General features: G+C 46.3%; 1 long non-coding RNA gene across 1 annotated transcript; it reads right to left on the reverse strand.

Moving 5' to 3' along the window:
* Positions 1-6196: 6196 nt before the first annotated feature.
* Positions 6197-7644, reverse strand: LOC109521488 (uncharacterized). Its single transcript, XR_002169365.1, has 2 exons — positions 7237-7644; positions 6197-6475 (listed from the first exon to the last, which is right to left on the reverse strand). It is a non-coding gene; the product is annotated as an uncharacterized LOC109521488 (long non-coding RNA).
* Positions 7645-10190: the final 2546 nt, after the last annotated feature.

Genomic DNA, 10190 nt, shown 5'->3' on the forward strand with positions numbered 1-10190 from the left:
GGAGCATCTTATCGCACTCAAGCAAGCTCCCGGCCCACCGACGGAGGCCGCTCTTGTTGGGGGGGACGCGGGGCTCGTCGGCCTTATCTAAGCGGACGCAGCGCTCCCGCTGTCCCCTGGAAGTCGGCACAAACCTCCCAGATTAGCATCGCGCCCGAAGCCCAGCCGCAAACAATCCCCCCCCTCCCCTAAACGCCCTCGGATACACATCATTACTGTGATTATCGCTGTTTATTGGGCTGATGAGCACAGAGGCAAGCATCGGGGGCCGCTGTGTGCAGGGGCAGCTTTGTTCTGGTCCGATGTTTGTTTGGTTCGCGGCTTTGTCACCGAGGTAACGAGGAGGCCTATCAAGCGTGCGCCAACAGGCCTTTGGGGGCCGAGGAGGGGGAAGCGGGGGTGGTCCAGAAGAGGAGTGCTTTCATTTCCGACAGGAGGATTGGAAGCAGGATCAAATTTACAACAGCCTCCATCCGCTTTAGTGTTTGGCACAACGTGACATGGCATCAGCCTCACGTCTCTTTGTTTCTTAACGCATGAACGGTGAACGAATTTGTGTAAATCAATACCGCCTCCCACCCCGACATGGAGAGCCTTACATCTCCCCGCGGCCTGCACAACGAGCCTTTCTGTAGGGCGCGATAGAGCGGTCGCACGGTACGCGGGGTGCTGCAACTTTGGTCGTTTTCAGGAGTGGCTGACCAAATTTGATTCGAAAGACGAAGCGATAGAGCGCCGAATGTCGACAAAATAGAAAAGATTTGGCAACAAAAATTACATTTGGGGATAAAGGATGTAAAGTATATTAAAAAAAAATAAAATTATGTTGATGGAATGTCCAAAACGCGGGTGACCCTTTTTTCCATTATAACAAGTTGGCACACGATCATTCACTTGCTCTTCATTCATATGTAGTCAAAGAGGCCGAGAACTGACACTTGGAGCCGATCTTCGTTGTCGGTCAAAGGGAAAATATTGGCATCAAATGTTCGGAAATACGAAGCCTGAATGTGCTTCCGCCGTATATTCGAGGTGAACTGTTCAATTCAACCGAGCTAAACCAACACCGTCGCATCGGTTGGTCTACGAGTACAAACAGGCATCTTAATTAATTCAAAAGGGGCTTGAAGCAAGGAATTATTCCAGTCAAACACGGTACGAAAAAGTAAGTCGGTACGCGTTTGAAATACAGGAAGTCAAACAGTGGAAAGGGGAGAAAAGGCTTTTAATTAAATCCCTGTCGCCGTCGTCATCGCCGTCGTCGTCGTTAGCGTGCGCCCCGGTCACAGCTTACATGTGACGTGCTAAAGAGCTGACAAGCACTTTTTATTCCGACGTTATTAACTTTTTAAGCACCCAATTACATCGGCTGTTGTGCCAGCACACAGCTTAGAATCAACCCCCCCCCCCGGCGACTTTCACTCGGGCGATCATTGTCCCCGCCCCCTCGAGTGCGGCCAGTGAAGCCCGAACGTTAGCATGATTTTCAACTCCCTGACGCAATTATCCGCAATTATCCAATCAAACAAAAAGCTCTTAACAAGTCACTGCGTTTTTGCAGGCGCTCCGCAGTTTCCGCTTGGCTGCGGTAGCCGAATTATTGCTGCCCTCAGTCTCCTCACCATGGCCGAGCGAGGCAGCCGAGCTGATCTGCGCCGGAATGGATTGTCAGAAGCGGTTTTTGGATCGAGGCCTTAAGACTTCAAAGGCCGAGTCAGCATCCTGAATTTCAGATTACGACTGACATTGGGACCGTCAAGCGTGGAGATGCGCTCGATTTGGATGCAACCGTCCGATACAGACACCGGAGTGGAATCTAGACCGGCATTGTCATTTCGCCGAAGCTAAGATTCTTGCGTCCACGTGCTGCTTCTGCCAATATTTTGGTCTGCATCATTTCATGGTGTCTAATGAGGTCAACCACTCCAAACTTACACTTCCCAAAAAAAATTTGGGGGAAATGTTTTCGGGTCTGAACAAAAATGTGAAGTGGGATTATGCCCACGTTACGTGGCAGATTTCCCCCCAAAAAATTTGGGGGGAAATGTTTTCGGATCTGAACGAAAATGTGAAGTGGGATTATGCCCACGTTACGTGGCATGAATACAGCCAACGTGATCTCATCTCTCCTGTCGAGAACTTTCATGCGGTCGGTCACACTTTGCTTCATACATGAGAAAAAAAAAAAAAAGCAAATAACATTTCTCTTTCCTTTGAAAAAGGCAAAGCGGGGGCTTCCTGCAACAAAAGGACACTTAATTCCTCCTGACGATTTAAAAGTGACGCACCGGTCTCAGCCAAACCCTGCACTTGACAAATATATACACTATTTGCTTTTAATCTTCTTATTGAGTCCAACTCTGGCTCAGGGAAGGAGAAAAAAAAAAATGGAAATCGCATACCGAAATGAGGAGTAATTCGAATTTGCTCAGGCTGCTTGTCTGTCAGCGACCGTGTCCAATTTTTAAAGATGCGCCCGGTGAAGTGGTCAGCGCGCTATAGAGAAGCTCGTATCAGGCGGCGCAGCGGTGCCTGGGGGGTGGGGGTTGGGGGGGAATCTCCTTTCCTTCTTTGGGCAGGAAAGCTCGCTTTGAATGAGCTCTTATCATGCACGTGCGTTCCCAACAAAGGCAACATTCGCGTGTAATTACACCTTGTTCAATTGCATTTTCTGTACTGCCGCAGTCCATATAAACAGTACATGAGATCTAAAAAGGCGACACACCCCTGTTCAAAAAGCAGGTTTTTGCCAAATGATTCTACAACTACAAACCGTTCAGGGTGTCCTTCGTCTAGTGGCCAAAGACAGCCGGGGTGGGCTCCAGCACGCCCCTCGACCCTTGTGAGGATGAAGTGGATCAGAAAATGGATGGATGGAAGAGGAGTCAAAACAAACTGTGAAAAAAAATGTGGTTGCACAAGTGTTCACACCCTATCATAAACACACGTGTGCTTCTGTTCAGAACTGACCAATCACATTCCAATTTGTGTTCGATTGGCACCCGACCTATGCCCGAAACACCCAGCATGGCGCCTGCACAAAAATCCGGATATGCCGGCAAGTGCGCACGTATCATCTATTAAAATTAAGCCCATTGTGTTTATTCGCACACATACAATGAGCCAACCCATTACACAGTATATTCAACAAAAAGCTCAATTTCTTACTGAAGCAACCAAAGACCTCCTGGCTTGTCGTAAAGTGTTCAGTAATGTGGCACCTTATCCATTTCTTAATGCACAGAGCTGTTTGGTATCCAAGCAATAAATCGCTGGCGGAATAATGGCTCAAGAACTGTGATTGCAGTGACACAGTCAACCATTTAAATACATTTGTCGCCTTCTCTACTTTGACGCAAACTGATGTGCGTCGAGGTGAATCGAACTCAGCGTGCACATTGTTTAACTGCATTGAAGGCTGTTATTCAAAACGTTGTTGCTATGGCAACGGCGCTCAGAAGATCAGGGCTCACAGGTGTGCGCCACAAAAACACAAAACCTTAAGTGGGTTGGAAGAGGTAGAAATATTTTGAGGCAACGCTCCTCGATCTCCTCATTTCATGGAGGTTTCTCAAAACAACTTTGCACTCTCTCCCGCCCGCACGGAGCACGTACTAAAACCTTTTGATGACGTATAGGTCGGCTGTGTACGGATGAGCGCTCATACTGCAGATGCGTCGTACACGTGTCCGATTTATATCCACGTGAATTGAAGCAAATGCTTTGTTGAATGGACTCCATTTTATTTTGTCAAGTCACTGCAGGAAATGAAATCATCTGAATACCGATGTATTTTGAAAACACAATTTGAAAATAAATCCTAATTGTACGTCACAATCGCAATTGAGCTGCAATGTGACCAAAGCCTAATTTGACACATTTATTCTTTTTTTTTTTTCTCATGTAAAATGTGGACCTCTTCAAAGAGTAGGATTTGATTCTGACTTCAAACATTGAACACTGAAATTAGAATGATTTTATTTTGAAATTAGAATATGTGAATGTTGTTGTTTTTTTTTTTTTTCTTGTGAAAAATGTGCCATTCACGGAAAAAGTGAAACTTCCCGCGGATCACACAAATGTAAAAGTCGGAATGCACACAAAGCGGCAGAGTCATAAATGTGGAATTTTTCATTCCCACAACAAGCATGACAGAGAAAGACTGAGCGAAGAGTTGCGGGATGAAGTAAGTGCAAGAACGACAAAGTCTCTCTTTTCCTGTTAATCTCGTCTGGTTTTAACAGCTCATTGGTGCCATTTCCACCATCTTTGCCCCCCTGATATTTACACTCATTTGCCTAATACTGTCTATTCGGACTTTTGAGACTATTTCGCACGAGCAAAACTCATTTAAAAAGGACTCAGTGAATTGGGGGGGGCTTACGTGGTCATAATGGCCATCCAACTGTGTAATTGGTCATTTCAAACTGATGAGGCAATTTGATGATGACAGTGTGGCGCATTGAAAGTGACTGACAGCTGAATGGAGAAGCAACATGGCCGCCGCAAAAAGCAGATTATGTCGTTTAAAAAAAAAACACACACACACACACACACATACACACACATTGTCACACAGGCTCCAAAACAAACCAAAAAAAATAAAATAATGTCGATCCTTTGTGTGTGTCTTTTGCCGTGTTTTTTTTTTTCTTTTTCATGGCAAAGGAGATTAGCTGTGAAAAATCCGAGTTAACCACGACGACGAGTGAAGGACAGCTGGTTTTAAAACGCTGAAAAGTGCCGGCGTGATTTCGCCGATAGCATCCGACACGCCGCCGTCTGCGCTTAAAGGCGCGCGAGGGGTTTGTGACCTTCTTTCTTTCTTTCCCTTGACGGAGGTCACCACGGCATAGTTTGTGTCTGAGTACGCAGAGCCCCCACTCAGCTGCTGCCATTCCAAAAAGTGCTTAAAACCCCCGCCGCAAGGGGAGAATAACCTTTTCTCAAACGGAATCGTCACGTGTCAGGCGCTTTGTCGAGCATCGGAATTGTTGAACTCCACACGACTCGACGAGGATCAGGTTTTTTCGAGGGGGAAGAAATATCGACTTCATAAAACAGAGAAGTCGGCTTTCAGGGACTGAATTTTTCTACGTTTTTCAATGCACTTTTACAGCAAATGCAGAGAAATAACTTGACCGAGGTCGGGGGTCAGGCCAATCCGGTCATCCACCACGGAAAATGTGGTTATAAATTTTCATTGAATGATTATGTATGTCGACATCATGCACGATCTGTGCATACTTTGATTTTATATTTTTAAAATATTTTTAATGTATTTATTTTTATTTTATTTTTAGATTATTTATATTATTTTATTTAATTTAAAAAAATCAAAACATGAGCATATTACCGGCCGCGATGTTAGTTTTCCATTGGTATGCCTTCGGTCGGGAGTGCAGTGCGAAAAGATGCCCCAGCACAAGTCATTCAATACCGCTAAAAGAGTGTGAAATGCGAGCGTATAAAACCTGGAAGATCCTTTCAACACCCGCACTCTGGCGGCATTCGAAAAGCGTTATCTGATAGCTAATGATCTACCCGGAATAAAGACAGCGCGCCATTACTGTAAGGGGATTAGCGTCGGGTGGATTTTAGGCAGGCTGTCGATTGGCCACTTGAGCTTTTCCTGAAAAGCCAAACAAGGAAAATGAACGGCGAGGAGAGAAGCCGGCATGACCACATTACACACGGAAAGTAAGGACATTTAATCCGACGTCGATTTGCAAAAGTTCCCTTCAGATATGCCGGCGACATCATCAGTGGCAAATTTCCCCGCCCCGACGTTGCCACGGCCGCTGCGCATGCCAATGCGCTGACGTCACGGGCGGCCGCGGTAACTCGATAAGCACTCAAGGCCGGTAATGATAAAAGCTTCGGCGTAACGCTCACATTCACAGATGACAGGCTGGATAAATCGCACGCCTTGAATTCGCTACTTCCAAGATGGAGAGGCATGTCTTTCTCTTAGCATTTCATGACGACATTCTATTTAGACGGGAAGAAAGGTGCATTCAAAGTAACTTCAATCCCAGATGACAAAATAATTGTGTGCAGCTCTTGCTTTGAAACGCAGCAATTACGCTCTTTGCAAAAAGTCGGGCGGAGTGGACTTCAGGGTGGAATTTCAGAATCAACTTGATCTTCACTCTCACCTTTACGGGTCCACTTCATTTGTCCAAATGCCCGATGGTTGATTGTTTCATTTCTTTTTTGCACGACTCGCTGTTCTCAACGGTAACATTCACCACACTATAGTTCCAAGGACGTCCGCTTCGATGCCTTTCTGTGACTCTTCCAGTCTCTCTCTCTGTGACAGTGCAAGCTCGGAGGTTGGGCAATGGTGAGGTGTCGTCCTTGGACTCATGAGGTTAAACAGCAAAGGGTGGCGGGCAGCTTAAATGGCAATTCTTAGCGAACGAGGAAATGTTTCGGTCCACTGAGGGATCCAACACTGGCGGCCGTTCAGCTTCTTGCTTGAAAACAGCAAGTTGGGGTGGATCGGGGGAAAAAAAAATTTGCATGCAAACGTTTAGATGTCGAAATAAATGTATCTGTACCTGTGACTGTTTTCGCTGTTTTTGTACAAGGGTAAAGAGTGAACTCATGCTATTTTGGGGGGTGGGATGCAGTGTTTCATGAAGCTTCGTTTTCCCATCGCTGGAGTTACCCACAACCGTGCCACACTCAATGCAGGAAAATGTGTTTTATATTCAAGGAAATCCGAGATCGGTCACAGCAAAATTTCAAACGCGAAGTCCCTTTTCCACTGCATTTAAAGCGTCCTGCTTGAGCGTCCGTCCCAGAAGCAGTCGCAGCCACTTACAGTAAAAGCCATTCATTTGAATTTCAGCACGTCAAAGGACTCCTGTGCAGGAAATCACTTGGACTTTCCCCAGCGTTGACATTTGCACTCAGCACAATTCCAGACCAACTATTGACAGTTATTGACTGCTGTCAAAATACCCGGGGCTTCGAAGAAGAAGAACAAGAAGGCCGCCTTCTTTATTATCGACTAGAGCTGCGCCTATAATTATGTGGCCACTACATTGTACGTGCGCACTTCCAAAATTGCAGCGCTCGGCGCCAGCTGCAAAGTCCCCCCATCGATGCTCCGCCGCCGGTGTTGCCCACCCCGACTGATGGCAATAGACGGCTGACGGCTGTGGCCTCAGTGCAGCGGTTTTGCCGCATGCAGGCATCAGCCAGTTCTCAATCGCGCGGCCGCCGTACAGTATGTGGCTGATGAGTCGTCTGGCAGCGCGCTCAACTGCTTCTTTTCGGTGACCTTGCATCTTGAGTTGAAGGAAAACGGCTCAGCATGCCAAAAAGCAAAACATTTCACAGGTTAAAAGGAGCAAAGTGATTTTGTAGAGTGCTACAAAAAAAAAGGCAGAATCGCATCGGCGGTACGGTATGTTTGCCGGGGCTCTTATTGGGTCGCTTTTTTTTTTTTTTTTCGTGATTTCAATCGTGTATCTGTTTGCTCCTCTTCCCCTTCCGTTTTTTGCCACGCAATGTCGCCTGGCAACAAGTTTGTTCTGTCTGTGTCGCGTGAAGGCCTTTTCACTGAGCAGAGCACGATCGAACGCCCTGCCGCGCTGCCGGGCGACACACAAGCTGGCATTTAGGCCGCTCCTCAAACTGAAAACAAAGGATCAATTCTGGAGCGACGTCTAGAGAGAGATTGGCGGAGTGATTTCGGTATGACAGGACCAAAACCTTTTCCAAAACTTGATCAGAGAATGGAGATGTGCCGTCCCGGGGTTGTGAGCTTTGGCATTCAAGTGAAATGTCCAAAAAAAAAAAAAAGCTTCCACGCTACTTCCTGGTAGGCCGCCAAACGACAACTTGTGCAAAAAAAATTGCAATGTGCCAGTGTAAAAAATCAAAAACATTGGTATTTTCAATACTCGGTTTATATTCAATACAGAGCAGTTATTTCATTGTAAAAAAAAAAAATATATATATATGTCTGTGAATGTTGTTCCTATAATGCTAAGAATGCGTGTCTCGCTGACTTGGTCCTCCTGCCGCTTCTCCGTGTCCCTTTTTTGTGGCATTTTTTTTTGTTGTTGTTTTTTCGTACAATGTATTCCACAAGAACTTTGCAAAGGTGTGGTTACGTGTTGTGCAATCCAGACAGTTTTGCACGTGAAATAAGCTTTAAAAGTCTTCCTTTATCATTTGATGTTTCATCCAGCGCAGTTGTTTATGCTGTCAAATGAATGTTTACAAAGCGCGTCTTATCACCATCAGAGTGTCGTGTTTAACCGTTCTGTGTGCGGCTGACTTTGACTTTGACGCCTGCATCTTGCTTTGCTCCATGCGGTGCATTTTTAGCAGCCTCGTCTGCCTAGCAACAAGTTGAAATTATTTGCTCGAGTAATAGAAAACACATTTGAGTCACCGTTTTGTCTGTTGCCACAGGAGTGCCTGCGTATTTTTTTTTTTTGGGCCAAACTCCTCCCCGTCCTTCCACTGTTGTCCGGGGCGGCGAGGCTGCCAAGGAAACCAAACATGATTTTATCTTTTTAGGTTTGCCTTGAGCAAGCTCCAACTTCATTTCGGGGTATCTCAGCAACATGATTCACCCGTCATACGTGAGCCGGAATGTTGAAAGGTAGATTTTTCTTCATTAAAGAAAATGAGCTGGAAAATGAAGTTTGAAAGGCGGCGGCCCGAGAAGCTGCCAGTGTAATAAGTGAGTCATTGCTATTGATCAACAACCGCTATCAGGTCCCCCTAGATCCATTATGCTCATTTTGCGCATCAGGGAAGCAGAGATCATATCGCGTCGTTGTAATCTTGGCGTTGAATATCAGCAGAGTAATTACTTTCCTTTGAGGGCGAGGCGGAGCGTCTTTCGAGGTGTATTAGCGGACCGCCGCGACCCCGCCGACGCGCCGCCGATGCGTGCTTGGCAGCGGCCTTGCCGTTGATTGACTCGTCTCCAAAGTGGGAGCCATACGTCTCTGTCAGCCGAGCCCGGCCAACGCCGGGCCATTAGCGCTTGTTTTTTTGCACGCCGCATTAAAATGCAATCAGGGTGACTTACGGGTGGTCGGCGGCATATTAAGGCCGGGTCAACGCCAACCCTCTCCCACCGTTGACTTAAGGCCGGACACCAATTTCAAGGTCATTAACAGCAATTTGTTCTCACGGCCGTCCGGGAAAGTCGGATTTACTCGCTCGCCCATCTGTGTGTTCATATGTAGAGCTGATAAATGCTGCACGTTTGAGAGACTGTGCCAGAAAAACAAGAGGAGACCATCCAACTTTCATCAGACACTTTCATTTTGTGTATTTTTTAACGTGATTTATTTATTTAACAAACAGCTTGGAGGGTGTAGGTGCCCAGTGACCGTTCTATGGATCTAAACGCCTTTCATTTTCACGAGGATTCAAATTTGACGCAGTTGCTGCGCCTGCTGTACATCATGAACAGACACACGAAAAGGTCTCAAAGACTCACGACGGGAACTAAACAGTAACTCGGCCACACGCCTTCTCATGCGCTCCCAACATGGCACCAAAGTTTCATGATCATTGATTGAAGTACCGTATTTCCCGCACTATTAGGCGCACCTAAAAGCATTCCATGTTCTCAAAAGCCGACAGTGCGCCTTATAATCCGACGCGCCTTCTATGTGGATCACTATTCTGGTTTCTTAGACGTAGTATTTTAAATGTTCTGTAAAGCGCTTTGTGACAGCTGCAGCCGTTGTAAAAGCTTTAGATAAATAACGCTGTATTGTATTGTATTCCCTCTAGCGTGAAAGCTTGGTGTTAACCAAGCAGGGCCGCGATTTATCGCCGACGAAGTAAATTGAGATCGAATCTTCAATATTTCAGTGCATTAATTGTGACATTTTGGCTTGATTGCGTGCCCTGAAATCTTTCCAATGGCTCAATAAGGGTTGCGAAATGCTGTTCCAAATTCAGCTGTGGAGCGGGAGTGACATGTGTTTCTTCTTGAAGCCGTCTCGCCTGAACAGAGAGTGACCGGTGTGAAAAGGAGCTCACATTTGTTTGAAGAAAAGCGTCCGCTGAACGGCCTTCATAATTTACTGCTGATACTTTCCCAGCCGCACTGTGTTTCACACACACACACACACACACACACACACACACACACACACACACACACACACACACACACACACACACACACACACACACACACA

Source organism: Hippocampus comes, unplaced genomic scaffold, assembly GCF_001891065.2.
Source record: "Hippocampus comes isolate QL1 unplaced genomic scaffold, H_comes_QL1_v1.1 scaffold44, whole genome shotgun sequence".
In the NCBI taxonomy this organism is placed as follows: Eukaryota; Metazoa; Chordata; class Actinopteri; order Syngnathiformes; family Syngnathidae; genus Hippocampus; species Hippocampus comes.